Source organism: Hemicordylus capensis, chromosome 3 (assembly GCF_027244095.1).
Source record: "Hemicordylus capensis ecotype Gifberg chromosome 3, rHemCap1.1.pri, whole genome shotgun sequence".
Taxonomy (NCBI): Eukaryota; Metazoa; Chordata; class Lepidosauria; order Squamata; family Cordylidae; genus Hemicordylus; species Hemicordylus capensis.
The window spans coordinates 155657261-155677851 of record NC_069659.1 but is presented as its reverse complement, the minus strand read 5'-3'; the positions used below and the strand labels follow the sequence as shown (position 1 = coordinate 155677851).

General features: G+C 43.2%; 1 long non-coding RNA gene across 1 annotated transcript; it reads right to left on the bottom strand.

Moving 5' to 3' along the window:
• Nucleotides 1–13036: 13036 nt before the first annotated feature.
• Nucleotides 13037–20396, bottom strand: LOC128351604 (uncharacterized). The gene is made up of 3 exons (XR_008319903.1): nucleotides 20276–20396; nucleotides 19827–20014; nucleotides 13037–13529 (listed from the first exon to the last, which is right to left on the bottom strand). It is a non-coding gene; the product is annotated as an uncharacterized LOC128351604 (long non-coding RNA).
• Nucleotides 20397–20591: the final 195 nt, after the last annotated feature.

The following is a 20591-nucleotide window of genomic DNA, read 5'->3' as shown; positions in this document are numbered from 1 at the left end:
AAGGAGGAGGGCATTGAACACCAAAAGACTGTTCCTTATACTCCGGGAGAAAATGGAGTGGCGGAAATAAAGAAGCCTTCTCTTATGGAAATGACCAGATGCATGCTTGTAGATGCTGGTTTGGCTAAAAAAGTTTGGGGAGAGGCAGTGATTACTGCCACTTAACTGCAAAACAGATTGCCAACAAAGTCCACAGGAACAACAGCACATGAGTTATGGCATGGCAACAAGCCCACTTTGCATCATATAATAGTGTTTGGATTTAAAGCATACCCCTATATACCAAAAGCCAAAAGGTCCAAACTCAACTGTAGATCTCAGGAAGGAATATTTGTTGGCTATTCCATAGGATGGATATACTGTAGGATTTTAGATCTTGCCACAGAAACAATTAAAATATGCAATGTAGCATACTTCAGTGAAAATGAAAAACCAACCACTAGTGAACTGCCAGACTTAGAGCCCAATTTTAGTTGGAAAAAGAATCAAGGCAATATGACCAAAAGGAAGGATCCACTGTAATTTTTTTACCTGGCAACGATTCAGCAGAAGAGGATGCTGATGACAAACAAAGGCTGTGGCGACAAAGGCTGTGGCGACATGACAAAATAAAAGCATTCTGCCTAAGAAACTTTCCTACATTGCAAAGGGAGAAAGTTTTCAAGAACCAAGCATATGGAAATAAATTGTTAACTTGCCTGCAACTGAAGCACAAAACTGGAAGGAAGCTGCAAAAGAAGAAATGGAATCATTGCACAAAAATAACACATGGGCACTCACAGAGCTACCTGAGGGAAGAAAGATTGAGGGGTGCAAGTGGATTTTTAAAATTAAGCAAAATGCAGAAGGAGATGTCCAGTGTTACAAAGTGAGACTGGTGGCAAAGGGATTCTTGCAAATATATGGGGAAGCTTATGACGAGACAATTGCTCCCATTGTAAAACACACCTCAGTAAGGACACTCCTAAGCATTGCAGCAGCAAAGAAAATGCAAGCGGATCACATAGACATGAAAACTGCATTTCTTCATGGAGACATCAAAGAAGATATTTATATGGAGCAGTCTCCAGGATTTGTGGAAACTGGTAAAGGGAAAAAAAACTTACATGTAAGCTGCAGAAAAATATCTATGGACTAAAGCAGGCTGCAAGAGCCTGGAATGTCAAATTAAACCAGTTGCTAGTAAATGAGGGATTTCCCTAAGGAAAGGCTGACCCTTGCCTGTACTCGAGGTTCAAAGACAACAGATCGACCTATATACTTACTTCCATTGATGATTTGATAATTTGTCATGAAAATAAGGAGGACAGCCTTGAAACAATAAAGCACCTGAATAGTGAGATAGAAGTAAAAGAACTTGGGTCTGTTTCACACTGTCTTGGGGTACACATGGAGAGAGAAGAGGATGGAAGCTATTTGCTTAACTAAAAACAGAAAATAAATGGTTTACTAGAGTATTTGGGATTTACAGAGGCCAAAGAAATGAGTACACCTATGCGAACAGGTTACCTAAAACAGAAGGAGGAGAGTGAACTTCTGCCAGACAACAGTGAGTACAGGACGGTGACTGGAAAACTTTTATATGTAGCTATGATAACAAGACCGAATATAGCTATATCTGTGGAAATCTTGAGTAGGAAAGTAAGCACGCCCAGCAAAGATGACGAGTGCAGTAAAGAGACTAGGCAGGTACCTAAAAGGGACAATCCATCTAAAATTAAACTTCCCTGCTTAAAATTAAAGTTGTGGACCCAAATTAGTAGGTTATATGGATGCTGACTGGACTGAAGATCAAACAGACCAGAATTCAATCAGTGGTTATGAATCATTTTATGCTGTTGGAGCATTCAGTTGGTGTAGCTGCAAGCAATCAATAGTTGCTCCCTCATCTACTGAGGCAGAATATGTATCTGCCACTCAAGCATGTCAAGAGGTGGCGGCTGCACAAGCTAATGTTGCATTTCAACATAGACGGACCAAAACCCACTGAGATGATCAAGGATAATCAAAGCTGCATCCAGATCTCACAAACGGAGAAAATTAAATTGAGAAGAAAATACATTGAAACAAAAGATCATTATGTGTGGAATGCACAAGAAAAGTGACCTGTAAAATTGATGTATTGACCAAGTGAACAAATGGTAGCAGATCTGCTAACCAAACCATTGCCCAAGGATCATTTCAAAATCTTGAGAGATCAGTTAGAACTTATAGACAGCAGCACAAGCCAATGAGAAGGAGTGTTGGAGCTTCAACCCTGGCAGGATCAGCTCTCAGCTGCAATGTCCCATAGTGACCACTGGGAGGATGTTAGGGTCATGGGTAAAAGTGCTGCACTCCTCCCCTCTTTGTTCTTCCAGTGTTAGTCTCCATTTCGTCTCTCCAGAGATGGCTGTTTGTTTTGGTCTATCTCTTCAGCCATGAGCTACAGCTGAAATTAAGCTGCAGGCCTTTTCATATTTGTTTGTAACCTTTTCTTTAAATAAATCCTTGTAGTTCTTCAGTACTACAGAACTGTCTCAAGACTTCTTGCTTTGCTGCTTTCTCACCAAACTGGTTTTGCTTTGCTATTTGGTGACTGAACTGCCATTCTTTCCCTACAGAAATGGCCCTTGCAGCCTAGGTTGTAGTGGGTTGAGCAGCCCTCCCCTCAATGTGGGGATCCACATGGTTAGAGGAAGTTAGGAGTTTATCTCCTGACAACTTCAATACCTGACCATTTCGCCTGTGAGTGGGTATAGTCCTCATAAGGAGGATTTCCCACAGGGTGGAGTTCCCACTCTCTGAATAGTCATGAATTTCTGTTGCAAGTTATGTTAAGTACATCAATAAAGTGGTCATAGTTTAATCCCTTCATGTGTGCCGTGTCTTTTTTTTTTAGGGGGGGGTATGTGGGCAATGCTTGATGCTTATTTTAAAGTGGAGGGCATTTTCTTTCTTTTCCTTTGTGCTGTGTGTTTCACATGGCTGTTAAAAAATAAAAGCTTCACAAAGGAGGAATCAATTTGTACTTCAATAAACTGAATGAAGCTTCGATGGTATTTGATAAAAACATAAACAGTTTTCTTGAAATCATTCTCTTTTAAACTGCCATTTCTTAAAGAAGTAGGAGAAAAAAGCCCCTAGAAGCCCCTAGGTGCTTTGAAAAGACCCCCTCCTCCTGCCCCCCCCACACACACACATTCAAACATGCATGTCTAAAAAGCAAAACACCTAGACTCACATTTCCTAGAAGAGGGCATATTTACTTACAAATCTAAAATTTTGTATGCATGCACTGCAGAGGCAAATAGAAAACATTATGATATATGTGTGAACATGAGTACAATTTAAGTACTGTTCCTTTCATGTAAGTTGCTGAGAAATATAGGATTACATTCACACATACAGAGGCTATTCACTTACATGTGCAAAACCAAGCAAAGCAAGCCCAGCCTGGTTTTGCACGCGTGTGTGAACCACCGGTATGGCACCACGGCAGCAAACCCACTTGTGAAGCCCACCTCATTTTTGTGCTCATGTGTCAAATATGGTTGCTTGCAGCTGCAGCTGGCAGACTGTGGAGAGCTCGGGGAGGGGAGGGGGGCTCCTCATGATGCACCGTGCACTTGGGCAGTGCATTATGGGCACTCTGAGAGCCAGGATGACTCATCCCAGCCCCAGCCCTCCCCACTGCCTGGGCTAACAAGGAATCATCTGGGCATGTGGGGATCAAAGCCAGATCAATCGTCTGCTGGGAAGGTAGGTTTAACTAGCCTTCCCTGCAGCCTGCTCTCTAGCCAGAGGCGTAATGATGGGGGGGCAGAGGGGGCACGTGCCCCCAGCGCCATCTTTGCAGGTCACGTGGGGGGCACCGCCATGAGCCCCGCTTAAAATTTTTTAATTTTTTTTTTAAAAAAAAATTAAAATCACAGCAGTCAAGGGAGCGCGTCGGCGCCCCCTCCCCCATGAGCGGTCCCTTCCGCTCCCGCCCGCCAGAATCAGCGCATGCCTGCCTGACCCACAAGACAACCACGTGGTTGGAGAGAGACGACGAGATTAGCAATGTACTCCATGCTGGTAGATAGTTCCTGTGTTGTGTGTGCTGCACAGAAATAACAAGCGATCGTGTTCTGCTTCTGCCTGCAGTTTGTGAGCCTAAAGTTGTAACTATTGTTTGCCTGCAAGTTACTTTCTGATTGCAGCAGACAAAAAACGGGCACACCACGCCCCTTTTCCTCATTGGGGTCTGTGCTGAGCTCGTGGTGGCTGAAGTTTTAACTCAGACAAAGCGGATGGCCATGGAAGGATCAGCATCTGGCTTCCATTAGCTTGGGTAAGGTTTGTTCCTCTGAGTTGTTCTAGCCACTGGTGGAGTGGAAGGAGACTTCACAACATTTCCCCGCATAGTGGAAAGATGTGCTGCTGCAGTTTACCCCTAGCCCTGCCCACTTCAAACGGGTTGTTTGAGTCACAGCTCGGAAGCAAACAGTAGCTAACTTCAGAGTCTTGCTTTAATATCTCCGCTCCTGGCTGGAGATAAAGAGAGTGCTGCATTTTGTATTGCAAAACGCCTCTCCCCCGCCCCTTAGTAGTGCTAGATTTGGAAGGACTGAGGCTGTAAAAACTCCAGGAGTGGCAAGCGCTTATCCTTTGCATGTTGTTGTTTACGCGGAAGTAAAGATTTTTTTGTCAAGGGGACTACAACATATACTACCAAGTAAGTGTGGGACACATATTGCCAAGAAATAGGTATGCAGCTTTAGTGTGCTGCCTCTTCTCATCATGACTCCCTAGAGAGTTTCCTTGAGTTGTTTGGATACAGCCCTCCTCCGCAGCACCTCTGCTCTGCAGTAAGCGAGTGTCTCCTCCCCACCCCACCCCTTTCTAGCCTGTGTGTGTGTGTGTGTGTGTGTGTGAGAGAGAGAGAGAGAGAGAGAGAGAGAGAGATTGCAGCCCTGAGTCCCGCTCCCTGCTGCACCTTGGCTCTTAGGGCCGTCCGTTCAAGCAGGGAGGAGGATTGCACTCTCTGCAGCATGCTGAGGCTGGCACTTGGCTTGTGCTTCCCCCGGAGTGGAGAGGAGCCCCTCGTCTTTCCTTTGCTCACTTTCCCGCATCTTCGTGCCATTTATAGCTACCAGGAATTTTCTGGTTCACTGTGCAGCAGCCTGATGAAACAGTTGTGATCTGAAAGTGGTTGGAATCTTCTCCCCCCCCCCCCACTTGGATGTTCATGAAAGTATTTGAATGTCCTTGATTATCAATTTCCTTCCAATGTAATTTCCCCTAAGGCAGCGGTTCTCAAAGTTGAGTCCCCAGATGTCCATTGTGTTTGAGATTATGGCAGCTGTAGTCCAACTTCATCTGGGGACTCAAGCTTGAGAACCCTTGTGCTTTTGAACATTTGTAGGATCAGGTATCACAACAGTAAATTAGAAGCAAGCACAGCATGGGCATTTACTATGTGTGGATGCTGAGAGGTCTATCAATGGCTACTAGTCCTTTATATATTGCTTTCCTGCCAGGATGCTGCTGTGTAACTGTCACTGTATGATATGTATGATACAAGCCAACTTCACAGGGTTGTTGCATCATCATTGCATCATAATTCTACTGTTTGAGATACAGGCCAACTTCACAGGGTTGTTGTGAGGAAAAACCTAAGTATAATGTAGTATGTATAATTATTGCATCATAATTCTGATGTTTGGGGGGGGCAGGGGGGCGCAATTTCAGTGCTTGCCCCGGGCGCCGTTTTCCCTAGTTATGCCTCTGTCTCTAGCCCTTCTCACTGCTCATGAGAAGAGGCTCACACAGTTTTAACTTGATGAGTGCAGCAATAAACAATCTTGCAGTGTACAAAATACTCAGCTGGAACTGAGTAAGGTTGGCTCAGGTGACTACAGCTGTTCTCTGCTGGTTCAGTCATGTGTAGGCAGATGACTCTGTAAGCCCTCGTGTCCTTACAGAAGTGAGTAATAGCATTCCGGGGAATAAGATGGGTCTTTTTGTGGAAGAAAAGGTAACTATTAGTCATCAGCAAGTGCCCACAACTTTTGTAACTCTTTTATCATGTCTTTGATCTGGATGTGCAGAATGTGCAATGGGAAAGACCGGTGTGAATTTTGCTTTCATTTTTAGACACTCTGATCACTGTATTCATTATCTGAGATAAAATCTTCCAAGATCCATGATGCTGATGGCTCTCCCCCCACCCCCACATCTTCTAAATCCTGTGGCAAAACCTGCTAGTTTGAGCCTGATTTCACTAAATCTGTTCTTTCTGGAGAATAAGGTACCTTGCTCCATTCTTTTATTCTGTACCTCTCCCTTATTGTAATGGGGAAATGGCCAAATTCTGCATCCTTAGGGGCCACGCGCATGGCAGACGGGTGCACGCACGCACGATGGACGCGCATGCGCTCGCAACTTCCAGCCACTTCCGGCCAACGGGGGGAACGGGGCAGCAGGGAGGAACACTGCCACCCCGAGGGGCTTGAAATTTACAGAGCGCCGACGGGGGAAATGTGGTGGGGGAGTGAGTACACCCTCCCCCGCCCTTAAAGTACTACTCCCGCTGGTGCCGAAGACCATTCGTGCACGTCCCTAATGTGTTTAACCACATAACTGGAGATGTGCTGGCTCCCTTCAGCTGGTCCATGACATTAATTTGGCCTTTTGAGTATTCTAGTTGAATTCCTGAAAAATCTCATAGGGGTTTTAGAGCATTCAGTGTGAACACTGAAGCAATCAATTACTATTTCCCCACTTCCCTGTCAGACCCCCCAGGGGCTCCAGAACTATGTGATTGTGGAGGAGGTTAAGAGTCCTATCAAAACTTAGCCAGTGCGGGCTGAGCACCCACAGAGATAATTAAGCAAAAGAGATATTGGTTGTGGCCAAGCATGATTGACTAATTGATAAAGGAGATGTACAGTCAGTCCATTTTCTCTCTGACCCAGCAATTGATTACAGAGCTTTGCTTGCTGTGGTTATGAGCTTTGGTAGCAAATGAGAGTGGATTCATGGTTTGTATTGAAAATCTCATTTGCTACCAAAGAATCTACACTCAGAACACTTCAGAGACAACAGAACCCTGTACTCCATGGGTTAGCAATCCATGGGGGTGGTTGGCACCCTATGTGCACCACTCACTCTGGGCCCCAAGTGCACTTATAGGGCTGCTGAAACCTCCATTATACCTTATGGGGAAAAACCTTAAAGACATGTAAACTTCAAAAAATTACCAAAAATCAGCCCTCTGCCCAATTCCTTTGAAAAAATTCTGGTAACTTCCCCTTGAGCACTACCACCAACCCCACACCACTCTAGGCCACCCCTCCCCCCCACATATGAAGCGATACACCTCCATTATACCTTTTGGGGAGAAGCCTTAAAGACGCATAAACTTCAACAATTCACCAAATATCAGCCCTTTGCCCAATCTCTCTCAATTTGGGTGGTAGTCTCCACCCATTAGTCACTACCACCCCTCCCCACTCTTCCACTCCAGATCACATTTTATGCCCCAAATCTGCCCCAAAGACACAAAAACTGTAACAATTCACCACAAATCAGTCCTTTGCCCAATCCCTCTACAATTTGGGTGGTAGCCTCCACCCATTAGGCACTACCACCCCAATCCACTCTTTTGGCCCTGGGGCACATTTTATTGATCCAAATCAATTAAGATTCAGATTCAGATTAATTCAGATCCGAATCGAATCTGCGCTGATTCGGATGGGTCAGATTCAGACCCAAAAATGAATTGGGGGTGTTTCAATTCAGATTCAAATCGAAACACTGAAAATCCAGATTGCACACCCCTAGTATGTATTCTCTAATCTTCAATTTTTTATCATGCAATACCAATAAACATATTCAAGTGGAGAGTTTTTGGAGAACGTGTGTGTGTGTGTGTGTGTGTGTGTGTGTGTGTGTGTGTGTGTGTGAAATACGTCCTCTATTTCCACTTTTTTGGTGATGGATACTGACTTTCCCCCCTATCTGGACCTGGCAACCCTATCTGTTCCCCTCTGCTCCATCTTTCAATTTGTATGGTTCCCCCTCAATCATCGAAGGCTGCCCTACCATGAATGTAGTTCACTCAGAATGGGGTCTGCCTATGTGAGCAAGGAGAATTCACATTTTAAACTACTCTCCTCTGAAGCCTCATTCCATCTCTACATCCAACATGACCCCCTCACGGGCAGTCAGGCTCTGTAATAAAGTTTATACGAAGTACTAGCAATGGACAGTATTGCTACCAAATGCAGGATAACATGAGATTTGAAGCAAGCTTGCCAATATGATTCCCAAGTCCACCCGGCTTTCTCAGTCTCCAGACAGGTATGGAGACAGATCTCTGGAACTGCTACATTTCCTTCATATAAGTGGAAGCCACTATGGCTTGACGTATATGAAATAGCTATTCTGAACACCAGTGGCCTTGTTAAATCAAACCAAGGTCCAGTTCTGCCAGCATTTTGTTTGTAGGAGCAGCCAGCAAGATCCAGCTGCAATGGCACAGGCAGGATCTGAAGCAGAAGTCAATATTCATCCCCTGCTTTCTATACCTGAGGCATCCTGCCTGTGAGCACTCTGCCTTCATAGTGCACCGGGAGGGATTTCTAGACTGAAAGAAGTTTTCCATCAAAATTCAGCTCCTAAAAGAAGTGCCTGCAGCTCAGATTTCAGGTGGGACGTGGTATTTTACATTTTATTATTTCCGCACTTTACATTGATTTCATGCCAGTCTACCTCAGCTTCTAATATTTCTTAGTTTTTAGTTGTTCTTAGAGATGTACTGTTTCAATTAATGTCTGTTGCTGTTTGATGTGGACTTTGTCTAAAAGTGGAGTATTTAATTTAATTTATTTTGTAAGCCACCTTTGGGAGTCCTTAAAGACAGGTTATAAATTCTTAAATAAAAACAAATAAGCTCTGCTGATTTAAATCCCAGCAAAAACTCAGTGGCCAAGAACGCTTAAAAATTAATCACATGTTTCATATCATTCCTGGAACTAATGTTTCCTACAAATCAGTGATCCATAATATGTACAAATGTAAATCTGGAGGCGCTTGTAAAGTAGGTAGCATGAAATACAGCAGAATCCAGCTTGGAGACCTGCATTGCATTGATAATGAAAGCATTTTGCCAGCAATCCTGATAGATATCAATCAGAAACTCGAAAGATGCAATCAGGCAGTTATTGAAATAAATCACATAATTTTCCAGACATCAGCTAAGCCAAGATTTCATCCACAGGGGTTGGATATTATGAGTAAGAAGATGCCCTTTATGTCTTGGCAGCTTCCTGACAGCATCCTTGTTTTTCAGAACTTCTACACAACAGGAATTGCATTCCATTTCCTTCAGAGCCTCTGATTTTTAATGGAAATGATGTTTACTGTCAAACAAAGGGCAGCTGGGTTATTCTAACCATTTGTCTTTCTTGCTCTCACTTTGATGGTCTCTAGCTGTCAGAGACAGTGGACAAATGAGTGGTGGTAAGTTGGCTGAAAGCACTGGACATACTTCCTTTATATGACATACAAGTTTTTCTTTTAAAAAAAAAGTCTCATTATTTTGTTACTTCCATATTGTGTCACTTGGGTTGTTTTAGAGAAAAGAGTTTTCTTTTAGAACCTCGGGTCCTCTTTTAATTTTTAACAGAGACCATGTTTAACGAGCAGCAACTGAGGTGCCTGGAATATTGGCTGTGCCCATTGAGTCACTGCCACACAAACTGAGTGGTGAAAAAATGACTCTTTAACCCCATCCTTCCCAGTGTGGACAACAACATATTTCTCCCTGTGTGCACTTCAATTGTTCAACCCCTTTTTGGCTGTGTCTTGACTTGCACAGAGAAAGGAGTAAACAGCTGAGGTGTATAAGTGGAGAAATCTGGCAAGCCTCTTTAGCTATTCACAGGAGGAATGCAAGAAGGGTGAGGGTGTTATTAGTAGCAATCATATAGTAACCATCTTTTGAAACTGAGGAGATATCTATCTATCTATAATTCTCTAAGGCATACCTGTGGCTAATCCCGTGTATGGAAGCTCTTGGGAGAGTTCACAAGCAGAAGCATCATGGTGATTGGGTAGTGGAGATTCGATGTGCAGATAGAGAGGAGGAGCCTGTGAGAGCAAAAGCACCATTGTGATTGGGCAATGGGGATTCCATATGCAGATGAGGAGGAGGAGCCCATAATGGTTAAGGACAGTTGGAATGCAACTGTTACTAGTCAGAAGATATTCTTGATCATAGAGGAGAGGAATGTAGATAGATAGATAGATAGATAGATAGATAGATAGATAGATAGATAGATGACAGGGGTCTATGAAGAGAGAAGTCCTGAGGGAGGAAAGATCTCCTTCAGGAGAAGGAGGCTGCCGTTGTGTGAATTAGATGAGGAAACAAGATGAACAAGATCTGTTAACTCAGGAAGGGGAAGGAGAGAAAGGAAGGGAGGGAGGGAAGAAAGACAGGGGAAGAGAGAGGTGAGGAGAGAGAAGGAGTGAAAAAGAAGGGAGGGGAAGAGAGAAAGAAGGAAGGGCGAGAGATGGGCCCGAGCGTGTCAGTGGCCTGTGGGAAACGAGTGTCCATGGTGGCACTTATTGGCAGCAAGAAAGGGCCCAATCAACTACTGCCGCAGTTCGGGCTACCAAGGCCACTAGTGGAGGGAGGCAGGCGGGCAAGGGACAAGCCCAGGGAAGAGGTGGCCATGGTGGTGGCAGCACCGAGGAAGGGCCCGGTCAACTACTGCTGCTGCTCCTGTGGGGAGGAGCAGGAGCGGGGCTCAGGTGAGGGTGGGGAGGTATCCGGGGATAGGAGGCTGCAGCTTGGCCAATAGGGGCCAGCAATGCTGCAGCCGCGACCAAGAGGGGTGAGGGGATGGAGTAAAGGAATGGAGAAGTGCTGCAGCCGCGACCAAGAGGGGTGAGGGGGATGGAAGCAACTGGATGGAGGAGGTGAAGCTGGAGTGAAGGTGGAGAGATCTCGGAGGTGAGGGGGGCTGTGGCAGGGGTGGGGCAGCAATCAACTACTAGGACACAGATGCTCTGTGCGGGTTAAGCTAGGAGGAGGGAAGATGGGCAATTGTGGGTGGATGGGGGGAGGTAAAATTTTATCTTAGTTTTGGATTAAAATATGAGCTGGAGAAGAACTTGGAGGGCTGTAATATTCACGTATTTTAGGTAAGCATCATGAGGTTTGTATTTCAAACCAAGGAATTAGGAAACTTAGTGACATCTCTAGTGGCTCCTATTTGAGAAACACAAAGCCAAAACTCTTTGGCCATGCAGAAATAGTTACTTCATTCCTTGGATGATGATGATGGTTACATTTATATCCCGCTCTTCCTCCAAGGAGCCCAGAGCGGTGTACTACATACTTGAGTTTCTCCTCACAACAACCCTGTGAAGTAGGTAAGGCTGAGAGAGAAGTGACTGGCCCAGAGTCACCCAGCTAGTATGATGGCTGAATGGGATTTTAACTTGGGTCTCCCCAGTCCTAGTCCAGCACTCTAACCACTACACCTATGTGATCTAGCAGGCACTCTAGATCACAGAAACATATTAGTGTGGAGTGTGTTTCAATTATTGGGATTGTTTTTCTTCACCACACATGCCCTTATTTCTTGTTTACTGCATTTATATCTTACTTTTTTTTTCATAACTGAACTCCAGGCAGTGTACATGGGATTCTTGAGTGGTCACCCATCCAGGCATTGATTAAATCTAGACCTGCTTAGCTTCAGCAAGGTGACTGCATCATGTGCTCTCAGTGTATGCCCTTAGAAACCAGTGGGTTTTTCCTCACTTGCGTAGGCTTCATCTCCATGCAGTAAAACTATGTCTCACTTTCCCTCACTTTCCCTAGGGATATGCTAGTATCCCTACCTAAGTCCTTTATTTTACTTAAAAGCATACATTAGTAGTGAGAGCACTTGGCCTTTGCATGGCCCAAAAGTTTGGGTTCTGGTCTGTCTCGACAGTGAGATCCCTCCATATTGGTCCTTTCCAACTGCTGTGTCATGTGTGTCGAGGCCAGTTGGAACTCCAGTATGTCTGCTGGACCCCAATCTCTGCACCCTGTCCTCTATTCCTCTCCATCACTTACCTGGGACTTGGTGGGGGCAGGCACAGGATGTCTAACTTCCTCTTCACTCCAGAGGAAGCACTGAACAAGCTGCTTGCTCTACAACTGGACCCCAAGACTACTCTGGCCCTAAAAGAAAATGGAGGAGCCCAACTGCTTCTGGGATTACTTGGACCACTCAGATACCTAGCAGAACTGCTAAAGGGGATGATCCTTTTATAAACCAAGACACAGCCAGAAGGGCAAGCAGCTAGTTCAGTGCTGCCTCTGGAGCAAAGAGAAAGTGAAGCAGCTTGTCCCCTGACCTTACCCAGGTAAGGCCCCAGGTAAAGGAGGGAGAGAAGGAGAAGGCAGGAAATGGCAGGGAGAGGGGTGGGTCCGACAGACCTGTCAGAGATTTGTTGGTGTTCCAAAATGACAGCATGGAGCTTCCAAGCAATTCTGAGTGCCAGAGGCTCCCTGCTGTTGTTGCAGAACTCCCTATGACAGTGCCCAACAGAGAGCGTGTCAGCTCTGACATGTGTGACAGATCAATATGACTGCAGAACCCTAGCCCAGCTTGCTATGCATTCACACTTGCTATGCATTCATCACCATCTGGTATTCCTGAACATCAGAAGCATATGCCAAAGTGGACACCTGGACCTTCCATTTGCTACAGCAAAAGTGCTTCATGTTGAGAGGTTCTTAGGCAAAGTCTTGAAGTGACCAGCTGAGCCACATTATAGCAAAGTTGTCTGGTAGATCCTTTCTGGAATTAGTACCATTTTAGACTTCAGTGAAGGGCATACATTTTTAAATACACCCAAATATAAAAATAGGACCATAATTTTGGCATTTCCCATTACTTCTAACTTTTGGGTCAACATATGTAACAAACCTTTCTTATACTATGCACAATATATCCCAGGGATAACGGATATTTTTATTTTTAGGAAGAAACTTTCTTTAGGAAGATGGTTTCTAGTCTAGCTCTCTCTTTGATTAACTCTATGTGCAGGGAAATGTTTTGGTTTTAGCATATGAGAGTCTTCAAATGTGTTTCTTTATTGGACATGGGACAGACTCAGAAGGACCTACTGTGGGCAGTCTATAGGTTCTACTTGTAGCATCTGTAAACCTACACAAGAACTAATTTTCCTTCTTCTTCCTGTTCTTCCTCTCTTCCTTTCACTTGTCATCTTCATTATTTGATTTTCTACTCTCTCTGCATAATTTTCTTCTGCCAAGCTCAGCTTTTTGGCATGAGAAAAAAAGAAGATTTGGCTTTCTGCCTTTAAAAAAAGAGTAATCATACCACGTAGAACTGCAGCTTTTCTTTAGAGAGAGAGAGTGGGGGGGAGATATCTTGGTATTCCATTTTAGGTAAAACAATGAAATTACTTCTTCACAAGCAAATAACAGCACCATCTCCTGGGATTATGGAAAATTAGGTTCTATGATAGGCCTGGAAAAATACATTATAAATTAGTAATTCATCTACTTTCAAAAGGTTTTCAGTAATTTTGGCATTTCCTATTACATTTAGGTCCACACATATAAAACAAACCTTCCTCACACAATCCCAGGGATATGTAATGCATGAGTATGCTCAAGAGCCACTCTGATATCCAGGCAGTGATCCATGGGCCAAAAGTATACTGTATATGTATATTCTGGTGCACAGTTTGTGCAAGTGGAAATAAAGTTGGTGCCAATTAGCACTAATTGTTTTAGCATTATAGAGAACATATAGGAACATAGGAAGCTGCCATATACTGAGTCAGACCATAGGTCCATCTAGCTCAGTATTGTCTTCACAGACTGGCAGCTGCTTCTCCAAGGTTGCAGGCAGGAGTCTCTCTCAGCCCTATCTTGGAGATGCCAGGGAGAGAACCTGGAACCTAGATGCTCTTCCCAGAGCGTTTCCATCCCCTAAGGGGAATATCTTACGGTGCTCACACATCACGTCTCCCGTTCATATGCAACCAGGGCAGACCCTGCTTAGCTAAGGGGACAAGTCATGCTTGCTATCACAAGACCAGCTCTCCTCTCCATATGATCGGATATAGTATTGCATTCAAAGACATACATACATGTTTGGTTCAAAATCGAAAACAGATATATAACACTTAATTATGAAATGCCTCTACTTCTTTCGACTTGCAACTTTTTTTTCCTTTTCCATATGAGTGAAACTGGGGATAACCTTTTGTCATAGCTGGATTAAAATGTGGTGGTCATTCATGGACCAGAAAATACCTTTTAGAGTCATGCCCAGTCTGCAGCCCACCTGTTAGCTATCCTTGGTTTACACTGTTGAAATAATGTAGATGTTTCATGATTTTGAATGACATTATCCCTAGCATGAACTAATATGAGGAGAATCCTAACAAGTTCTTAGGAGAATCCTGACTTGTGGTAAGATCCTCCCCATGATGCAGAATGGTGGGGCATTCTAACAATTGAAATCCATGGCAAATATTCACTACTGTCCTTGGCTTTTGTTTTATTAACTTAAGAGTGACCCAAGATATGACTCCTGGGTTTAACTAGTGTTTCTGCAACCTTATAACACTTGCTTCCCTCCTGAGCTTATTCCACCTTTCCTTATAGCGAACCCTACTCCAAACACTTGTAATCTCTTCTACAATTGAATATATTTTCTCCCCTGTGTGCATTCTCATAAATTCTTTTGCACAATTGTGTGCAGCCTGCCACTGCATACAAAGTTTTGTGGACTGAAGTACTCAAACAAACAAAATAGGACACCTGATTCCCAGGTGTCAGAATAGGACACCTGATCCCCAGGTGTACTCAAAGAAACAAAATAGGACACCTGATCCCCAGGTTTCCTTCTGGAACTTCAGATTCATTCTTGTTTCAGGTGTCTTCCACACACTTTCACATCCAGGGAGCCTACTCCACTGAGAAATACGAGCTACACAGAAACCATTCTTGCTGTATGTCATTGCTGTTTATGAAGATGACTGCCCTTATTTTAAAGTGTGTAGGCGGCTGGGTATTGTGACAAAATGGAAAATGTGTGTGTGTGTGTGTGTGTGTGTGTGTGTGTGTGTGTGTGTGTGTATGGAAATGTGTTTGCTAAAAATTTACAAATGGTTTTGGAAACAGACGAAATCAAACAGTTGATTGACAGGAAAAGAGCCGTGGCAACCCCAGGCAGAAACCTGGGAAAGAGGAAGCAGTTGGCAGTTAGGAAGGGAGAGTTTTGAGTGGCGATCATAAGGTTTAGGGCAGGAACTGAAGAAAATGAAGAAGCCAGTTAAACTATTTTTGGAAGACTGGGAGAGATAGATATAAATAAATAAATAAATAAATAAATAAATAAATAAATAAATAAATAAATAAGGCTGTGTGATTTGGGGACCATTTTGGTGTTTTGGAGGGGTTTCAATTTCATTTTAGGGCTTCACTTGGGGTTCAACCTTTTGGCATTCTGAAGCTTCACTTCAGCCCTCCCATATAAAAGCACTTACAGGATCGCACTGGGAGAAGGTCACTTTCCTATATCTTTGCTCCCAGCAGCATCTTCTGAAGTTTATGGTTTAAATGTCTTTCTTTCCCCCTTTCATTTACATGGAGTCCTGGGAATGGTGTGCATGCTCCTGGGAATTGTAACTTTTTCTGAGTCTGTGACCATTGCTGTAGCCTCAAAAAAGAGTGGCTGATGTACTGTGCAATAGTATGTCAGCCTAGTAACACTGCAAGTGCAAAGTTTATACACAATATTTCCAACAGGCTTACTCTTGCATAACACAATTTGTACAAATTTTGTGTTTGCAAAATTATACATATTTTCTACTTATGCAAATTGTGCAAACGCAACGTTACTACACTGATGTGCAGCAGTTATGTCAGCCATTAACTTTTAGCCCCAATCAGATGTTGATTTACTTCCAGGCAAAGTGGTCTAAAATATGCTGACACCAAATAGCCTCCCTTAAGTTGCTTATAATCCTAATTAGGAAAGGGATGGGTCAGTTAGGATTGTGAAGATTACAATGATATAAAAGACAGGTTACAAAGTAGTATTAAGGAAAAGTTAGAAACAAGTAGTACTGTAGCCCTGCTATAACTTCCGTGCTAAATATTGCCATCAATAAATTATTTAGACATGTATTAGACAGGCATTAAATAATCATTATTTTAAAAATAAATATAGTTATTTACTTGGTTTTTAACTGGTGTGAGTAACATTTTGACATGATACAGATTAAGACTTCAGACTCAGAGATGCAGAGGCTACAGAAATCTCTGAGTGGTGGCAGTGGATACTTAAAACAAGACAGGGCTGCTCTGCCACAGGTAAAGCTGCTATTTCCTTAAAAGGGAGCTAAACCAATTAACACTCTGGAGGGGGAGGGAAACCAGCTGCTTAATTGAGGGGCTTAAATATAAAAGTTTAAATGACTAGACTAAAATTATTATCCAAGTTCATATTTACAGAACAGAACTGAGGGGGAAAATGTTCTGACTGCAAGAATGCAACCATGGCAACCAATTTATAAAAATTCTAAACAAATTAATAACTTTGAGGCAATATCAAACTACGAAGAAAGATCAGTTGGGCAAGAACTAAGACTGAACAGAATCTGCTGTGATCACTTACTGCATCACTTAACCCCTGCTAAAGGGGCAACGAGGCACCTTTTAATGTGGTGATTCTCTTTATTTAGCAGGGGGAAAGTAACTGGCCCTATCTACCCCCCAGCACAGTACCTCCAGTGACTGTTGCTGGTGGCTATCTTATGTTTCTTTTTAGATCGTGAGCCGTTTGGGGACAGGGATCTATCTTATTTATGTATTATTTCTCTGTGTAAACCGCCCTGAGCCATTTTTGGAAGGGCAGTATAGAAATTGAATAAATAATAATAATAATAATAATAATAATTATTATTATTATTAAATAATAATAATAAAATTTATAAAAAAACCAATGAGCATGTGGAGTACACAGTTAACAATCAATGGCGAGGCACTTGGACAGGTTAGCATTAGAAGAGGCATTTTCCAAGGGGACTCACTATCCCCTCTATTGTTTGTAATCGCCATGACCCCACTTTCACAAATACTAAACAAAACAAGCCTCGGATACCAAACATCTAAAACATCCAGTAAAATCAACCATCTGCTGTACATGGACGATCTGAAGTTATATGGAAAGTCCCAGTCAGAAATCGAATCACTGCTAAACACTGTCCGTATATTCAGTAGCGATATAGCAATGGAGTTTGGACTAGACAAATGTGCTGCATTAATAATGAACAGAGGGAAAATAACAAAAACAGAAGGAATAGAACTGCCCAATGGAAGCAACATCAAGAACCTGGAAGAGAAAGAACCTTACAAATATTTGGGCATTGTCCAGGCGGATAACATCGCACACACTGAAGTTAAAAGAAAAATTGGAAGTGAATACATCAGGAGAGTCAGAAAAATCCTCAAGTCCAAACTCAATTGTGGGAACATCATACAAGCCATAAACACCTGGGCTATTCCTGTTATTAGATACACTGCAGGAATAATAGACTGGACCCAGGCAGAGCTAGAGACGCTAGATCGTAAGACCAGGAAAATCATGACCATCAATCATGCTCTGCACCCCCGCAGTGATGTAGATAGGCTCTACCTCCCTCGCAGCTCAGGTGGAAGAGGAATGCTGCAAGTCCATCAAACAGTAGAGGAGGAGAAAAGAGGCCTTGAAGAATATATCAAGGACAGTGAGGAAGATGCACTTCAAATGGTCAAGAACGCGAAACTAGTCAACACCAATGAAACAAAACAGGCCTACAAGAAAGAACAAGTCAAGAACCGAGCAGAAAAATGGAGAAATAAGCCCCTGCATGTTCAATATTTACACAATATAAGTGGAAAATCAGACATCATCAAGACCTGGCAATGGCTTAAGAATCGCAACTTGAAGAAAGAAACAGAGGGTTTAATACTGGCTGCACAAGAACAGGCACTAAGAACAAATGCAATAAGAGCAAAAGTCAAAAAATCCACAACAAACAGCAAGTGCCGCCTTTGTAAAGAAGCAGATGAAACAGTGGACCACCTGATCAGCTGTTGTAAGAAGATCGCACAGAGTGACTACAAACAAAGGCATGACAAGGTAGCAGGGATGATACACTGGAACATCTGCAAAAAATACAAGCTACCTGTAGCCAAGAATTGGTGGGACCATAAAATTGAAAAAGTTGAAGAAAATGAAGATGTAAAAATATTATGGGACTTCCGACTACAAACAGACAAACATCTGCCACACAATACACCAGATATAACTGTAGTCGAGAAGAAAGAAAAACAAGTGAAAATAATCGACATAGCAATACCAGGGGATAGCAGAATAGAAGAAAAAGAAATAGAAAAAATCACCAAATAAAAAGATCTACAAATTGAAATTGAAAGGCTGTGGCAGAAGAAGACCAAAATAATCCCAGTGGTAATTGGCGCCCTGGGTGCAGTTCCAAAAGACCTTGAAGAGCACCTCAACACCATAGGGGCCACAGAAATCACCATCAGCCAATTACAAAAAGCAGCTTTACTGGGAACAGCCTACATTCTGCAACGATATCTATAACCATTGACAATAAAATTCAGCCATCCCAGGTCCTTGGGAAGGACTCAATGTCTGGATAAAACAAACCAGTCAATAACACCTGTCTGACTGTGTAAACAAGACATAATAATAACCACTTTGGAAACTTTTTTTTTTGTTGAAAAGCAGTATATAAATTTTGTTGTTGTTGTTGCAACTGTGTTAGACATTAATATAAATTGGACTTAATTGAGTATATTAATTAAAATATTTTAAAAATAAGTTTGAAATTAGAGTTAAGGTGCTATCAACTATCACTCATTCTCTAAGCAAGTGTGGCACTTGCTAGTTAACGTGCATACCTTTTCCAAGACAAGTAAACTGTAAAGACTTTGTACAGTCTTGTATATTATGCTGGCTTCAGAAATTGGCCTTCTTGCACCCACACTTTGCCTTGGTCTTTTGACAGTGGGCTGGTAGCCAGGCAGAAATTGAACAGATGCAGTTTTCCCAATAACTTGTTAGAGATGCTCCTGATTAATTTCTGCCTGATTCATCTCTATAAGGCACAATGCTTCCCCAAAATATCACCTAGTAAATGTACAGGGAGAAATGAAACAAGTTGTTCTGATAAGAATTAATCTGCCTACTTTCCTTTTACTAATTGATAATTACCATACTCAAACGTTCATGTGTCGGCCATCTTGAATCAGGGTGGATGATCATCACATAATATGCCACTGAAGTGTCCCTATGTCTCACTCACTACAACTGTACCTAATTTGGTTCAGATCAGTTAGGTGGTCCAAAAGTTAGCTCACTTGCACCTGAAACATTCACGCATTTGCCATCTTGAATTGGAGCAGATGACATTATAAACTATTCATTTATTTATCATATTTCTATACTGTCTGATATAGAAACTATGCCATTGAGGTGTCCTTACAGCTGTAGCAAATTTGGTTCAAATTGGTTAATTGGTTCACAAGTTAGCCTACTTGCCTTCAAATGTTCATGTGTCCATCATCTTGAATTGGGGGATGATATCAGCACAAACTATGCCATTGAGGTGTCCCTGTGTGTCCCTATAAATATACCCGATTTGGTTCATATTGGTCCAGGCATTGCAAAGTTTATGGAGGGAACAGACACACAGACACACACACACAGAGAGAATACTGGGTGATCTAATAAGCTTACTTTTCTTAAGGAAAGTAGCCTAAAAAAAATACAGCAGCTTCACTTAGCAGTCCTCCAGCAAACCTTTCTCATCCATTTAGGCTGATGGCAATGCAACAACTTTCTTGGCCCTGGGCCTGAATGAGGAAGGGATCAATGGGTTGTAATGCTTCCTGGCTTCATGCCATTCATTGCATTGCATTTCTTCCCTGCCAATGCAGAACAAGAAGATGAGGAACATCACCTGATTGTATCAGTGCATGCAAAAATACCTCTCCCCAAACAGGGGGGAAAACCCAAAACCAGGAGACCTTTGGGATGGGCATGCCCCCCATTTGGCTTAGCTCTTTTTGGAGTAGCTGGTAGCTATAGATTTAGCTGCTTAGTAGGGGTGTGCACGGAACCGCGGAGCTGCGGTCCGGCACTGGGGTGGTGGGGTCCATTAAGGGCGGGGGGGGGGCTTTACTTACCCCTCCCGCGCTTTCCACACTCTGCTGCCGTATTTACTGTAAAAATTGCTCCTCCGATGGCTCCTCCTCCGATGGCTGCTCCGTTTAAAAAAAATGGCTGCCCCCTTGAAGCCCCGGCCCCCTGCTGCTGCTGCTGCCCGCTTGAAGCCCCCTCCCGCCTCCTTAAATCTCGCCCGGGCCCCGAGATGACTCTTCAGAAGCGGGCGGTGGGGAGATGTCCTCCCGCCCCCTTCCCTGCCGGGCTCAGGCTGCAAAAGACTTTAGGAAGGCTTCTGCGCACGCACGCGCAGAAGCCTTCCTAAAGACTTTTGCAGCC